The sequence below is a fragment of the Triturus cristatus genome, chromosome 3_1 (assembly GCF_964204655.1).
Source record: "Triturus cristatus chromosome 3_1, aTriCri1.1, whole genome shotgun sequence".
NCBI classification, from domain to species: Eukaryota; Metazoa; Chordata; class Amphibia; order Caudata; family Salamandridae; genus Triturus; species Triturus cristatus.
In genome coordinates this window covers 513,274,412-513,291,226 of record NC_140583.1, presented here as the reverse complement: position 1 = coordinate 513,291,226, position 16,815 = coordinate 513,274,412, and the positions used below count along the sequence as shown (strand labels likewise).

General features: G+C 48.2%; 1 protein-coding gene across 1 annotated transcript in view; it reads right to left on the bottom strand.

Annotated features, from left to right (window-relative positions):
- Positions 1–16,815, bottom strand: part of LOC146860510 (aminopeptidase N-like) — a 438,299-nt gene that overhangs the window by 273,609 nt on the left and 147,875 nt on the right. The window lies entirely within an intron of this gene.

The following is a 16,815-nucleotide window of genomic DNA, read 5'->3' as shown; positions in this document are numbered from 1 at the left end:
ATCTATAGTGTCATGGACTATAAACTGCTCGAAGCCGCTGTATCCACCTGGCCATATTCAATGACAATTTTTGCAGGTGAAGCGAGGTCTATAGGAAATAATGCAACATCAGGGTCAAGCACATCTCTGATGATTTGTTGTGACCCAAATTCTCAGCAGTATTAGCCTGATTTCTTATTGTTAAGCACCTGCAAGACCTAGCATGAAAAGATGTGTGGTGTTCAGACGTCCAGCTGAGTTCCAAAGCCATTGCATGCACCTTCCCATTGGCATTTTCAGTTTTAAAGTTGTGCCTGGTAATCCATAGCACACCATGAAAACCGATTTGTAATTGAATATGAATTTACTCTTATTACAGCACGAGCAAAGAGAAATAGGACACACTGCAGTGATTTGCTAAAGGTACATAATACATTTAAGGGAGCAGAAACCAGTCGAGCAAATACTTATAAGTGAGAGAGTTCTCAATAATTCATAAGTTACTTTTATGGTGAGGATGTTGACCTCCTTCAAGTAACTATATCTCACATTTATGTATATCTTATGGCCATGTTTTCTCTTCCTTAATTAATTTGCATTTTTTGTACCATATATTGGCATTTAAGGGGGAATGTCTCCCTTTTTACATCTCAATCAGGCAATACTTATTGTTTTGAATAAATACGGATGTGGATGTGCCCCCTTCCACCAGTTTTCTGAAACAATGGCAATCATATGTTGGATCAACCCAGAGGAGTATATCTATTACTCCTTCATGCTGTTGACTAATTGGTGTATTTTTTGTATCTTCTTTGTATCAATTCCATGTATGAGATACACTGTCCAATCACCAGTAGCAGCCAGCATTACTCATGGGTGGGAGGCCTGGGGGCTTGTGAGGGGGCTGGGGGCTTGCATGGGGAGGGGAGTCGCTCGAGGGTGGTTAATTTAATAATAAACAAATTAAACTTACCTTCCCGCCGGCTGGGTTCCGTGTCATCTTTGCTCCTCTCCTGCAAGAACAGGAAGCAGGCAGCCAAGCTCCCACCTCTAAGACAATCACAAGCAGCGTTGTGATTGGTTGGGTCGCCGTCCAGCCAGGGGCCAATGGCCTAGCCATGTTCTCCATGTAGGCTGCATTGCAGCCTGCATGGAGAAGGGCAGAGTGTGCATGACTGGTTTGGTCGTGCATACTCAGGAGTGGGGACACCACTCCTCCCCTGCCCAACCCTGCTTACAGAGCAGCCCCCCCACCCGCCCGCCCACAACCAAACCCTTCTGCTTTCTCACAGTGCGAGAAGCAGAAACATAAAATGGTATGGTTATTACCATTTTATGTTTCTGCTTCTCGCACTGTAAGAAAGCAGTAGGGAGATGCTCCTCAGCCCTAGTGGAGGAGCTGCCCCTGCCCATCACCCATCTGCACAGGAAGTGACATCACTGGATTTCCAAATCATCCAGCTGCACAGGTAGTGACATTACTGGGTTTCACATCACCCATCTGCACAGGAAGTGGCATCACTGGCTTTCTGGGGCCCGCATCCTGTGCTGCTACCCCCTCCTGTGCACAAAAGTAAACATGTCTGCCCCTGGATCTCATCCAGTGTACAGAACCCAGGATCTCCCCCTACTCATCGCTATCATGCCACGTTCCTCTGTGCTCTCAAATCCAACCACCATTTGCAGCACTGCTGCTACACCACACAACACCGAAACTGGGTTTGCATGTGTCTCCTGCAAGTTCTCATGAACTCTCCTACACCCTACACTCACCACTCCCGCACCAACAGCACCCAGCACCCCACTTGTTCACACTCACCCAAACCAGCCACCCACTTACGCAGACCAACCACCACCCAAACAACATGCCACACTCACATGCATGCTCCTAAAGAAACCGCTCACTCACCAAACACACCACAGAGAAATGGTGCTTAAGACACCAATACTTTCTGGACCTACCCTTCCTTATGGAATCATGGCTAAACCCACCCTTTGCACTGGACATCACAACAGCCATACCTGCCAGCTACAAGATCCCCAGGCAAGTTCATCAGCGCAAGCCATGAGGTGGAGTCACCATCATATTCAAAGATACCATCAGCAGCACCACCAAACAGACACCACCACCAGCTACATGGAACATCTCAATTTCAAGATATCTATCAGAGCCAATCTCTTTCTTGATGGTACCCTCATATACAGACCACCAAGACCCCTCATCGATTTCACCAGCAGCATTGTGGACTTTATAGCACCCCTCATTATCAACACCAGTTCCTTCATCCAACACAAGAAGACCTTCATTTTTATCTAAAAGATCACACTGACCCAAACTCTAGGGCCATTCTAGAAAACCTCAAAAACCTTGGCCTGACCCAGTACATTGCCAAACCCACCCACAATGCCGGTCATATATTGAACACTGTTTTCTCCTTAATCAGCAACATCACAGTCGACAAAGTAGCAACTGTGACCCGGAAGGACCACTCCCTCATAAATTTCAGCATACCCATCGCACATCACCGCAGACCTACCAACACTGGATTTGTCCTGGAAAAGCATCATATAAGAGGAGTAGGCCTCTGGTCTCCTTGCACACCTGCCCAAGCACACCAGCTACTTGCAGAAACCCATCATGAATGTCAACAGTTGGATCACTGCATGCAACAACACCCTGGCACCCCTCAAGTGCAATACAATGGCAGGAGCCTGACCACAGGCTAGCTGGAACACACAGGAACTAAGGCAGAGAAAATAAATGCCATTGGAGCACAAATGGAAAACAAGTCATGATACCATAAATAAAGAGATCTTCAAATCAGTGCTATGACCCTACCATCAACAGATATGGAACACCAAGCACACTGCTCTTACAGATTGCATCAACCCAACAGCAAGTAAATTTTTGCCATAATCAAAACTTTTACTGTACCTCCTGCCACCTCCACCATCATCGGCCATCCAAAAGACATTTGCAAAATGCTCTGGAAATTCTTCTATAACAAATTCACCTCCATACATGGCAAATTTGACCCCCGTCATTGCCACAAATGAACTTCCTATCACCGTTGGAGAACTATGAAGACCTCCCATTTGTAGGACTTACCTGACCAGTGCCCCATCACACCTTCAATAAAGGACTCATACTGATCAGCAAAGCAGTAACACCCATCCTCAATACTTCCATTGACTAAGCCACATCCCTGGACACCTGGAAACATGCCACTACACCACTGATCAAGAAACAATCCAGTGACTAAAGGTGTGCAGAGTTGGCGGAGTGTCACTACGTGGAATTACACTGAGTTGCCTAAAAAGTCAGTGAAACTCTGCTCCGCCCTAACCTGCATGCAGGCAGCAGACCTGGAGGGTCCCTGACCCCCAAAGGTCTACCTGCTTGGCTTTCCTGGTGCATTTTCTGCCATGCCCAGATGTGAGACCTGGTACCATTGGGGTGGGTCTCCCTTCCATTTTTTGCTGTTGCCTCATGTGTTTTTGCTGGTTATAGATGCTTTGGGCACTATGCCACTGCTGTTCAGTGCCACAGTGCAAGTGCTCCCTATGGTAAATTGATGTATGGATTAGTGACTCCATGATTGGCTTTATTGGCTTTATTGGTTTACTTGTCAGACCCTAGTACAGTGCACTGCGTGTGCCCAGGGCTTGTAACCAATGCTGCTGGTGGGCTTGCAGCACTGATTGTGCCACCCACCGGAGCAGCTTGTAAAGTGTGTCTCAGGTCTGCCATTGCAGAACCTGTGTGCAGTCTGGTACTGCCATGCTGACTGGGCAAGTGCACCCACTTGCCAGTCCCTAAACCTTCCCTATTATACATATTAGTCACCCCTATGGTAGGCCCAAGGGCAGGGTGTATTGTAGGTGAAAGGCCGGACATGCCCTGACGTGTGTGGCATGTCCTGATAGTGAATTACAGCCATTTTCGTTTTTCACTATTGCAAGGCTACCTGTTCTCCATAGGCCAGAATGGGCAGTTTGATTATTACATTTTATAATCCTAACTGACTCAGGGAACATGGTAGAAATTCGAGTTTAGAAAGCCTGAACTCAGAATGATAAAATACATTTTTTAGTGAAGTTGGATTTAACATTCTGTGTTTGAAAATACCACTTTTAGAAAGTAGGTATTTTCTTGTCTAACCATCCAAACCTGTCTCTGCTAGGCTGTGTATTCCTTGTCTGGAATTTGAGTGACAGGGTCTGGGGGATTCAAGGAGACAGGGTGAGTCAGCACAAGGCTGAATAGAGAGATCTGCATCTAGATGGGTGGGAGGGGTTGCACCTGGGACCTGAATAGGGCTGGGCCTTCCCTCCACAATGCTCGCTCCACCTCCTGTGGTGTGTCTGATGTCCCTGCCCTGCACTGTGAAAGGAAAGTAGGAGACATGTCAACAAAGTGCTCCAGGACTGACCAAAACTGGTTTGGACTAGGCACAGGCCTCTCTGCCTTCAGAGAACAAAGAGAAAAGTAGTATAAATATTGGGACTCAGACCCAAAAACTTTAGATCACTTCTGGGAATCAAGACAAACCTTTGCTGAAGAGAAGAACCAGGAAGCTGAAGAAGGAGACTACCCCTGTGGTGTGTGTTTGGGGGTTGGCCTGCAGTGGTTGCTTCATTGCCAAAGAGAGGAGAAAAGGACTGAGTGTGCTTTCTATCAACTTGAAGAAGAATCTCCAAGGGCTTGAACTAGAGCTTGCCTCCTGCCTGAAGTCTCAGGGATACAAGACTTCACCAACCAGCTCCCCCCTGAATTCCCTTGCTGGGAATTGAAGTGCCTGCTGTTGTGCGGGGCCTTCTGAGAGACTGTGGGTCGCTGGGAGTGCGATGCAACAACGAGAAGCGTGTCGCTGCCACAGCTGCTGTCATCGCATCGCCGAGGAAGCGAGCCGCTGCTGCCACTGTCATCATCGCATCGCCAAAGCGCGGAGCATCGCCGAAGAAGCGGGACGTTGCCACAGAGGTCATCGTCGCATCAACGGAGAAGCGCGTTGCAAGGCCTGTTGCGGCTCCAAAGATCATCGAGTTCGCCGCACGGCCGTCTGGCGTTCACGCATCACACCAACATTGTCGCATCACAACCAAGACGCCATTTTGTCGCATCGCACTGGAGAAGAGTATTGCATCGATGTGCCAGCATGTCGCATCGCACCGGAGAGCAGTAAGAAACCAATGCATCAACTCCCCACACAGTAAGGAAGCGAGCATCAACTCCCCTGCGCAGCAGTAAGGAACCGACGCATCCACTCCCCTGCGTGTAAGGAACCGACGCATCAACTTCCCTGCGACCCTTTTGTTTTCCTTGCGTTACACATTTAAGGTACATCGAGAGTAAAGTGTCGCATTTACAACTTGAGAGAACTGAGCTATTTTATAACATTCTAAAGTCTATTTTTGAGTACAGTATTGTGGATTTTTGTCATTTGGTCTTGTGTTAAGTCTATATAAAAATACCTATTTTTATAATACAACCTGTGTGGTGTCCATTTGTAGTGTTGTCACTGTATTACTGTATGTGTTCACAAATGCTTTACACACTGCCTCTGAGATAAGCCTGCCTGCTCGTGCCAAGCTAACAAGGGGGTGTAGGAATGTAGCCCCTTACCCTGACTAGACGCAAGGGTCTCTATTTGTCACAGGTACCTACCTATGCCAACTAGAGACTCCCAAATCTAACACCAGGCTGTCCTTCTCCTGGCTGTCTCCTCATTGGTGCAAAACCCCTATGGTGTACATCTTGGGAGGACTGCGCATGGGCAGTCCTTTCAAGACGAACAGCGTTGAGGTTTTGCTGCCGACAAGAAAACAGCCAGGTGAAGAAGGACAGCCCATCCACGGCAGAGATCTCACAGGTAAGTCACAGCAGCCTTGTTAGGGGTGAGTGGCAAACTCAGAGTTTTTCTGAACTCTGCGTTCCCAGCAAAGCAGGGAGTTGGCAAAATCACCACCCACCCTTACCAGTGACCCAGTCCAGTTTTCCAGCTACAGACCGATCTCCTTCTTACCACACATGGCGAAGGTCGTAGGGAAACTAATCAACCCACGTTTCAGTGACCACCTCAGCAACTGCCGGTTTCTCAGCACCACACCAGCCTGAATTTAAGCACAACCACAGTACAGAAACAGCACTCATCACCGCCACAGACAACATCTGCATGATCCTTGACAAAGAGATGTGGCAGCCCTCATTCTCCTGAACCTTTCTGAAACTTTCTGTAGCATTTGACATGGTCTCACACCTGCACAAAATTGGCATCCAAGCAGCTGCTCTCCCCTGGATGGGCTCCTTCTTAACAGATAGAAGACAATCTGTCAGCTTGGCACCTCGCTCCTTGGAATCCTGCAAACTCATCTGTGAAGTGCCTCAAGAATTATCGCTTAGCCCCTCCCTCTTCAATGCAAACATGATGCCTCTGGCCAGTCATCTCTACAGATGACATCAACATCCTCTCATACACTACCGCAGGGGTGGTTTCTCGATTTAGACTCAGGGGCTGTGCCTTTGAAAATTCCTACACATTTACCTAAAAACATATTAAAGAGCTCAATCTATTTAGAGATATGATGATATCTCTAAACAAATTAATGCATTTAGCTCCGGGCTGTCTGCCCCAGGCTGCATGAACCGCCTCGCTCTGAAGCAGGAGATGGAAGCCAGGCAGTAAATTAACTTTCTGAACTGTGATGCATGACATGGGATTTCTGTTTTAATGCCCTTCATTGCCATTGTGGTCTATCGTGGTATGCACTGTAGGCCATTGACACGTTCAGCGTCATGGTTTCAGGCTTCGGAGACTTCATCACTGTGTGATTTCAGACGTTCGTACTTCATAGGGATAGATCTCACCCTTTCATCATACATGGAAGTGGATGCGAGCACATCTGATTTGGTGCATTTTTCTTGGTAATGTTAAGTGTTAGAATGCTAATTTGGTGTTATCTATAGTGTGCTGAGACCCCTCATCACGCCAACCTTCCCCCCCTGTGACACACAGGCCCTGGATGCATGTGTTTGGCCCAGTTAGAAGTGATGCTGCTGTACTTGTTCCCCCACGAAATTGATCCAAATAATGAGCAGGGTTCTTGTTCCCTTGCGAAGTTGATCCCAATATTCGAGTCAAGTGCAAAGCGAGAAATATGTGCTTACAGTGGACAGTTCTCTGATGTATGACATTAAAGCTAGCCCTGTCTTCATGCCCCTAAGTTAACACTGATGCCAAAACATGGATTGATGTACAAACCAAAAATGTTAAATACGTTAAGGCATTGCATTTCAGAGATTTAGTTCCTCTCTTATTTTACATGCTTAACTTAATCTTGCATACTCTGAGTGTTATTAAGAGGGGCTTTGATTTATTGCGCCGGTGCTAAGGCTGGACCCAAACAAAGTGCCTGTCAGTGTGATGGCCTCTCTGCAGAGCACACAGAGCAATGTTTATGTATTCCATTTGCAACTGAAATTCTGTGGAAATTAGTCTGAAGGGGGTACACATATGTCAAAATATTTGCAAGGCAAAAGTAAGAGAAAATCAAGTGCTTACATTTGAGGGAGTGCAGTGTATGTTTGGGGGCAGTGAAGTGAAGGGGGTGAGAAGAAGTGCATGCAGGAAAGAGTGAAAGAGGGTGCTGAATATGTGCAGATGGACAAGATATGCAGAGAAAAAGAGGATACATATCAAACATAAAGGACACATAAATGAAGGCCACAACTCCTTCCAAAGGCCCAAATCCCATTTTATATACAGACTAACAATTTCAGAATTGAAACATTTCCTATCTTAATTATTTATAACAAATCATTGTTGTTACTCATTTATCATTAACAGCTAACAACCATTGACAAAGCCAATCATACTGACAGGTTTTAGGTGTATGTCAGTTGTTGTCATTTATCTGGATGCAATAACATCTCAGAGAGAAACCAGAATACTGGTCAGGTGGCACACTATGGGAATCACAGAAATGTATTTGACATGTTCCTTTATAGAGAGACCCCACTTTTTCCATCCCACTTAAATACCTGTCTGCACATATTTCTATATCACTGGTTGCAGCCAGCAGCTGTGGGTGCTTCCCGAAGCCTGGTTCAAACATTTCTTTTCCAATGTTAATGCTGCATGCAGTGCAAGGCACTGGGCAAGCATACATTTTAAAGGGCTGAAGTTGTCATGCAGTACAATTTACATATTACAGTAACTGTTGAACATACTAATGCAGTAAGATATAGGACAGTTTTGAATGTGTTTAGTATTTCAAGACTATAAATTCCCACTGCTTTGTAAGCCTTGCTTTATTCTACATTCTTTGATTTAAAATGCACCATTTGTCAATCTTTTTTTAATTTTTAATTTTGTTCTTGGGAGACAAACCTGCTCTGGATCCCAAGTTTGTACATTAAACATGTTCACGTCGCTTGCGAAATAAAACTCATGCCCAGAGTTTACGCCCCACCACTTTCAAATGTCACCAGCCTCCACTGCACTGACGGCAAGCAACTCATACTTTACCTCTCAGACAAAAAATCAACACAAAAAACAAGTTCAAAGCCTGCATGACCAAAGTCACTAACTGAATGAAAGCCAACTTTCTTGCACTCAACACTCGTAAGACAGAACACCTCACTATGGGACTTCAACTGGTGGCTGGCCAAACTTTGACCCGTGCCCAGCACCCACACCAGACACCTCCGAATAATCATTGACATCAAACTAGACATGACCACACAGTTCAACGAAGTCACTGCATCCTGTTTCCACACCATGAAGATGCTGAACTGCTACAAATGGCTCCGAAGCAAAACTCGAAAAACTGTCACTAATGCCCTAGTAACCAGTAGGTTAGTCTACGAGAACACCCTCTACGCTGGGATCACCAAGCAACTCACCAGAATACTACACACCATACAGAACTCGGCCGCCAGACTCATCCTCAACCTCCCACACAGAAGTCACATCACATCACACCTCAGGGAGCTCCACTGTCTCCTGATACACAGACATGCTCATTTCAGAGTCCTCACACACACATTCAAGGAACTGCAGAACTTAGGCCCCTTGTAAGAAATTGGGTGAGAGGGGTGAAAGCCTACTCGAGTAGGAACCACAATCCTTGTCAGTGTGAAGTCACAAGCAAACCCTGACCGGCAATGTGAAATGTATTTGTGCAACACTTCACACAGTAACAAAGTGAAAACACACCACACCAGATTAAAAAATAGAGTACATGTTAAAAAATATTACAAAAGACCAAAACAATTAAATTCCAATCAGTAGAACTGGAGATATGCAATTTTAAATATTTCAGTGAAAACAGCACCAAAATGCACAAAGCGCCCACTGTGGACATTCGGTCATGTCAGACTGCGACAAAGCGAAAAGTTCAGACTGACGCTGATGGAGCACAGGTCAGCTACAGGGACCCGGTTAGGTTAGCAGAACAAAAGTACTTTAAGAACTGTTTGCAGATCATTGCGAGTTCCTGTGTCGAGGATGTGTTGTGCAGCTGAGGTGGTGCGAGGTCAGGTTGGAGTTGCATTGCATAGGCTTGGTTCCAGGAAGCTGCATGGCTGCAATGTGCGGTCGTGTCTCATCATTGAGGAGGCCGTTGACAAGGCAAGCTTGCGATGCAAGGGCCTGCATCAAAAATGCGATGTGCCCCGGCAGGTTCTGACGAGACTGTGGGGCTTGCAATGTGAAGTTCTGCGTCATCATTGGGCCTGCCGTTGACGAGAGATACGAGATGCGAGGGCCTGCTTTGGGGGTGCAGTCACCCAGCAGAGGTTCTGATGAGATTACGGGCTGCTAGATCGAACGGTCCTTGCGGTGGATGAATCCTGGCAGCAGAGTCAATGCATGAGTTCTGAACTGGGTTACACTGCACAGCAGAGAATATGCCTTGATTTAGCTGGATCCACAGATGGGCTGGCGGAGCACCTTCAGGCCCACTTTCAAGGATACCGTACTGGGGTGGCACCTCTTGGCAAGGTAGGACTCACAGATGAAAGAGTCCATGTGCTGGTTACAAAACATTAGCATTTGCAGTCACTCTGGTGGTCCTGTACAGAGGTCAACACTGCAGGTAGCAGTCCTTCGGGCAGCAGTCCACCAGAGTGGCAGTCCTTTCAGCAGCAAAGCAGTCCTTCTTCCTGGCAGTCTTCCACAGGTCCTGAAGTGTAGTGAAGTGTAGTGAAGAATTGGTGTCTGAGGTTCATTATTTTTACCTTGTGCCTCCTTTGAAGTGGAAGAATCTTCTAGAGGTTTCCCTTTGAAGAGCACAGGTTTCCTACCACTGCTGCCCAAGTTCCAGACTAATTGCGGAGTTATGCAATCCTTTCTGTGAAGGTAGGATACAGCCTATTAAGTGTAAGTGGGGTTGTGTCTAACTCACCCTCCCATCCTGCCAGTGATGGCCTATCCAGGTACACCTAAGCTCTCTATTGTGTGTCGCGGTCTATATACAAAGATCAACTGTCCACTACACCCAGTCATTTGAACCAGAGACAGGCTGCAGGCACTAAGTAGCTACAGCAGGAAAATGCCACCGTCCTAAAAGTCTGACTTTACCATAAAAGAGGATTTTTCATTACAATTTCAAAGAGATCAAACATGAATTGTTCACCTGTTCTCCTTTGGAAGATACAGCTTATGAAAAGTAATAAGGTAGCTCCATTCTTATCCTATGCGAGAGGTAGACCTGTAACAGTGAAAAACATATTTAGGAGTTTACATGTAATACTTAAAAGTTCACGTCCTGCTTTTATAAATGCAATGCACCCAGCCCTATGGGCTGTTTAGGGCCTACTCAGGGGCGACTTAAAAAAGAAGGTTTCGGCCTAGCAAAAGATGTATTTTGTCCAGTTGAAATGAGAGTTTAAAACTGCCTACACAGTCTGCACTAGCAGGCATGGGACATATGTAAGGGTTACTTAAGTGGATGGCACAATCAGTGTTGCAAGTCCACTAGCGTTACAACAAACAAATGATGGACGGAATGCTGACAATGCAGACATTCTCCCCCAGTCAAGAGATCTGGGTTAAATCCATCGTTCTTTTGCCCACTACACCACCCCAGTTTGGACATGGCCATATGCAAATCAGTCTTGACCCTGTGCCTCATGGGAACAGTCCAGCCCGAACTGCCAAGCCATGTCTTCCCTGGACCGGAATCAAGCATCCTAGGACCGGTTTCTGGCTATCAGCCGTCATCAGCCAGGATAGCTTGACTCCAGTGGTGTAGTGAGCACGGGTCCCACGTCTGGGAATACCCATCCCACTTAGGGCGAAAAGCGTTACAACAAACAAATGATGGACGGAATGCTGACAATGCAGACATTCTCCCCCAGTCAAGAGATCTGGGTTAAATCCATCGTTCTTTTGCCCACTACACCACCCCAGTTTGGACATGGCCATATGCAAATCAGTCTTGACCCTGTGCCTCATGGGAACAGTCCAGCCCGAACTGCCAAGACATGTCTTCCCTGGACCGGAATCAAGCATCCTAGGACCGGTTTCTGGCTATCAGCCGTCATCAGCCAGGATAGCTTGACTCCAGTGGTGTAGTGAGCACGGGTCCCACGTCTGGGAATACCCATCCCACTTAGGGCGAAAAGCGTTACAACAAACAAATGATGGACGGAATGCTGACAATGCAGACATTCTCCCCCAGTCAAGAGATCTGGGTTAAATCCATCGTTCTTTTGCCCACTACACCACCCCAGTTTGGACATGGCCATATGCAAATCAGTCTTGACCCTGTGCCTCATGGGAACAGTCCAGCCCGAACTGCCAAGCCATGTCTTCCCTGGACCGGAATCAAGCATCCTAGGACCGGTTTCTGGCTATCAGCCGTCATCAGCCAGGATAGCTTGACTCCAGTGGTGTAGTGAGCACGGGTCCCACGTCTGGGAATACCCATCCCACTTAGGGCGAAAAGCGTTACAACAAACAAATGATGGACGGAATGCTGACAATGCAGACATTCTCCCCCAGTCAAGAGATCTGGGTTAAATCCATCGTTCTTTTTCCCACTACACCACCCCAGTTTGGACATGGCCATATGCAAATCAGTCTTGACCCTGTGCCTCATGGGAACAGTCCAGCCCGAACTGCCAAGCCATGTCTTCCCTGGACCGGAATCAAGCATCCTAGGACCGGTTTCTGGCTATCAGCCGTCATCAGCCAGGATAGCTTGACTCCAGTGGTGTAGTGAGCACGGGTCCCACGTCTGGGAATACCCATCCCACTTAGGGCGAAAAGCGTTACAACAAACAAATGATGGACGGAATGCTGACAATGCAGACATTCTCCCCCAGTCAAGAGATCTGGGTTAAATCCATCGTTCTTTTGCCCACTACACCACCCCAGTTTGGACATGGCCATATGCAAATCAGTCTTGACCCGGTGCCTCATGGGAACAGTCCAGCCCGAACTGCCAAGCCATGTCTTCCCTGGACCGGAATCAAGCATCCTAGGACCGGTTTCTGGCTATCAGCCGTCATCAGCCAGGATAGCTTGACTCCAGTGGTGTAGTGAGCACGGGTCCCACGTCTGGGAACACCCATCCCACTTAGGGCGAAAAGCGTTACAACAAACAAATGATGGACGGAATGCTGACAATGCAGACATTCTCCCCCAGTCAAGAGATGTGGGTTAAATCCATCGTTCTTTTGCCCACTACACCACCCCAGTTTGGACATGGCCATATGCAAATCAGTCTTGACCCTGTGCCTCATGGGAACAGTCCAGCCCGAACTGCCAAGCCATGTCTTCCCTGGACCGGAATCAAGCATCCTAGGACCGGTTTCTGGCTATCAGCCGTCATCAGCCAGGATAGCTTGACTCCAGTGGTGTAGTGAGCACGGGTCCCACATCTGGGAATACCCATCCCACTTAGGGCGAAAAGCGTTACAACAAACAAATGATGGACGGAATGCTGACAATGCAGACATTCTCCCCCAGTCAAGAGATCTGGGTTAAATCCATCGTTCTTTTGCCCACTACACCACCCCAGTTTGGACATGGCCATATGCAAATCAGTCTTGACCCTGTGCCTCATGGGAACAGTCCAGCCCGAACTGCCAAGCCATGTCTTCCCTGGACCGGAATCAAGCATCCTAGGACCGGTTTCTGGCTATCAGCCGTCATCAGCCAGGATAGCTTGACTCCAGTGGTGTAGTGAGCACGGGTCCCACGTCTGGGAATACCCATCCCACTTAGGGCGAAAAGCGTTACAACAAACAAATGATGGATGGAATGCTGACAATGCAGACATTCTCCCCCAGTCAAGAGATCTGGGTTAAATGCATCGTTCTTTTGCCCACTACACCACCCCAGTTTGGACATGGCCATATGCAAATCAGTCTTGACCCTGTGCCTCATGGGAACAGTCCAGCCCGAACTGCCAAGCCATGTCTTCCCTGGACCGGAATCAAGCATCCTAGGACCGGTTTCTGGCTATCAGCCGTCATCAGCCAGGATAGCTTGACTCCAGTGGTGTAGTGAGCACGGGTCCCACGTCTGGGAATACCCATCCCACTTAGGGCGAAAAGCGTTACAACAAACAAATGATGGACGGAATGCTGACAATGCAGACATTCTCCCCCAGTCAAGAGATCTGGGTTAAATCCATCGTTCTTTTGCCCACTACACCACCCCAGTTTGGACATGGCTATATGCAAATCAGTCTTGACCCTGTGCCTCATGGGAACAGTCCAGCCCGAACTGCCAAGCCATGTCTTCCCTGGACCGGAATCAAGCATCCTAGGACCGGTTTCTGGCTATCAGCCGTCATCAGCCAGGATAGCTTGACTCCAGTGGTGTAGTGAGCACGGGTCCCACGTCTGGGAACACCCATCCCACTTAGGGCGAAAAGCGTTACAACAAACAAATGATGGACGGAATGCTGACAATGCAGACATTCTCCCCCAGTCAAGAGATGTGGGTTAAATCCATCGTTCTTTTGCCCACTACACCACCCCAGTTTGGACATGGCCATATGCAAATCAGTCTTGACCCTGTGCCTCATGGGAACAGTCCAGCCCGAACTGCCAAGCCATGTCTTCCCTGGACCGGAATCAAGCATCCTAGGACCGGTTTCTGGCTATCAGCCGTCATCAGCCAGGATAGCTTGACTCCAGTGGTGTAGTGAGCACGGGTCCCACGTCTGGGAATACCCATCCCACTTAGGGCGAAAAGCGTTACAACAAACAAATGATGGACGGAATGCTGACAATGCAGACATTCTCCCCCAGTCAAGAGATCTGGGTTAAATCCATCGTTCTTTTGCCCACTACACCACCCCAGTTTGGACATGGCCATATGCAAATCAGTCTTGACCCTGTGCCTCATGGGAACAGTCCAGCCCGAACTGCCAAGCCATGTCTTCCCTGGACCGGAATCAAGCATCCTAGGACCGGTTTCTGGCTATCAGCCGTCATCAGCCAGGATAGCTTGACTCCAGTGGTGTAGTGAGCACGGGTCCCACGTCTGGGAATACCCATCCCACTTAGGGCGAAAAGCGTTACAACAAACAAATGATGGATGGAATGCTGACAATGCAGACATTCTCCCCCAGTCAAGAGATCTGGGTTAAATGCATCGTTCTTTTGCCCACTACACCACCCCAGTTTGGACATGGCCATATGCAAATCAGTCTTGACCCTGTGCCTCATGGGAACAGTCCAGCCCGAACTGCCAAGCCATGTCTTCCCTGGACCGGAATCAAGCATCCTAGGACCGGTTTCTGGCTATCAGCCGTCATCAGCCAGGATAGCTTGACTCCAGTGGTGTAGTGAGCACGGGTCCCACGTCTGGGAATACCCATCCCACTTAGGGCGAAAAGCGTTACAACAAACAAATGATGGACGGAATGCTGACAATGCAGACATTCTCCCCCAGTCAAGAGATCTGGGTTAAATCCATCGTTCTTTTGCCCACTACACCACCCCAGTTTGGACATGGCTATATGCAAATCAGTCTTGACCCTGTGCCTCATGGGAACAGTCCAGCCCGAACTGCCAAGCCATGTCTTCCCTGGACCGGAATCAAGCATCCTAGGACCGGTTTCTGGCTATCAGCCGTCATCAGCCAGGATAGCTTGACTCCAGTGGTGTAGTGAGCACGGGTCCCACGTCTGGGAATACCCATCCCACTTAGGGCGAAAAGCGTTACAACAAACAAATGATGGACGGAATGCTGACAATGCAGACATTCTCCCCCAGTCAAGAGATCTGGGTTAAATCCATCGTTCTTTTGCCCACTACACCACCCCAGTTTGGACATGGCCATATGCAAATCAGTCTTGACCCTGTGCCTCATTGGAACAGTCCAGCCCGAACTGCCAAGCCATGTCTTCCCTGGACCGGAATCAAGCATCCTAGGACCGGTTTCTGGCTATCAGCCGTCATCAGCCAGGATAGCTTGACTCCAGTGGTGTAGTGAGCACGGGTCCCACGTCTGGGAATACCCATCCCACTTAGGGCGAAAAGCGTTACAACAAACAAATGATGGACGGAATGCTGACAATGCAGACATTCTCCCCCAGTCAAGAGATCTGGGTTAAATCCATCGTTCTTTTGCCCACTACACCACCCCAGTTTGGACATGGCCATATGCAAATCAGTCTTGACCCTGTGCCTCATGGGAACAGTCCAGCCCGAACTGCCAAGCCATGTCTTCCCTGGACCGGAATCAAGCATCCTAGGACCGGTTTCTGGCTATCAGCCGTCATCAGCCAGGATAGCTTGACTCCAGTGGTGTAGTGAGCACGGGTCCCACGTCTGGGAATACCCATCCCACTTAGGGCGAAAAGCGTTACAACAAACAAATGATGGACGGAATGCTGACAATGCAGACATTCTCCCCCAGTCAAGAGATCTGGGTTAAATCCATCGTTCTTTTGCCCACTACACCACCCCAGTTTGGACATGGCCATATGCAAATTAGTCTTGACCCTGTGCCTCATGGGAACAGTCCAGCCCGAACTGCCAAGCCATGTCTTCCCTGGACCGGAATCAAGCATCCTAGGACCGGTTTCTGGCTATCAGCCGTCATCAGCCAGGATAGCTTGACTCCAGTGGTGTAGTGAGCACGGGTCCCACGTCTGGGAACACCCATCCCACTTAGGGCGAAAAGCGTTACAACAAACAAATGATGGACGGAATGCTGACAATGCAGACATTCTCCCCCAGTCAAGAGATCTGGGTTAAATCCATCGTTCTTTTGCCCACTACACCACCCGAGTTTGGACATGGCCATATGCAAATCAGTCTTGACCCTGTGCCTCATGGGAACAGTCCAGCCCGAACTGCCAAGCCATGTCTTCCCTGGACCGGAATCAAGCATCCTAGGACCGGTTTCTGGCTATCAGCCGTCATCAGCCAGGATAGCTTGACTCCAGTGGTGTAGTGAGCACGGGTCCCACGTCTGGGAATACCCATCCCACTTAGGGCGAAAAGCGTTACAACAAACAAATGATGGACGGAATGCTGACAATGCAGACATTCTCCCCCAGTCATGAGATCTGGGTTAAATCCATCGTTCTTTTGCCCACTACACCACCCCAGTTTGGACATGGCCATATGCAAATCAGTCTTGACCCTGTGCCTCATGGGAACAGTCCAGCCCGAACTGCCAAGCCATGTCTTCCCTGGACCGGTGTTTTTGCGCAAGTCCACTAGCAGCATTTAATTTACAGGATCTGGGCACATGTAGTATGACTTTACTTGGGACTGTATGTAGATAAAATATGCCAATTGGGTGTAAGCTCATTATACCATGTTTAGAGGATATAGCACAAGCACTTTGGCACTGGTTAGCA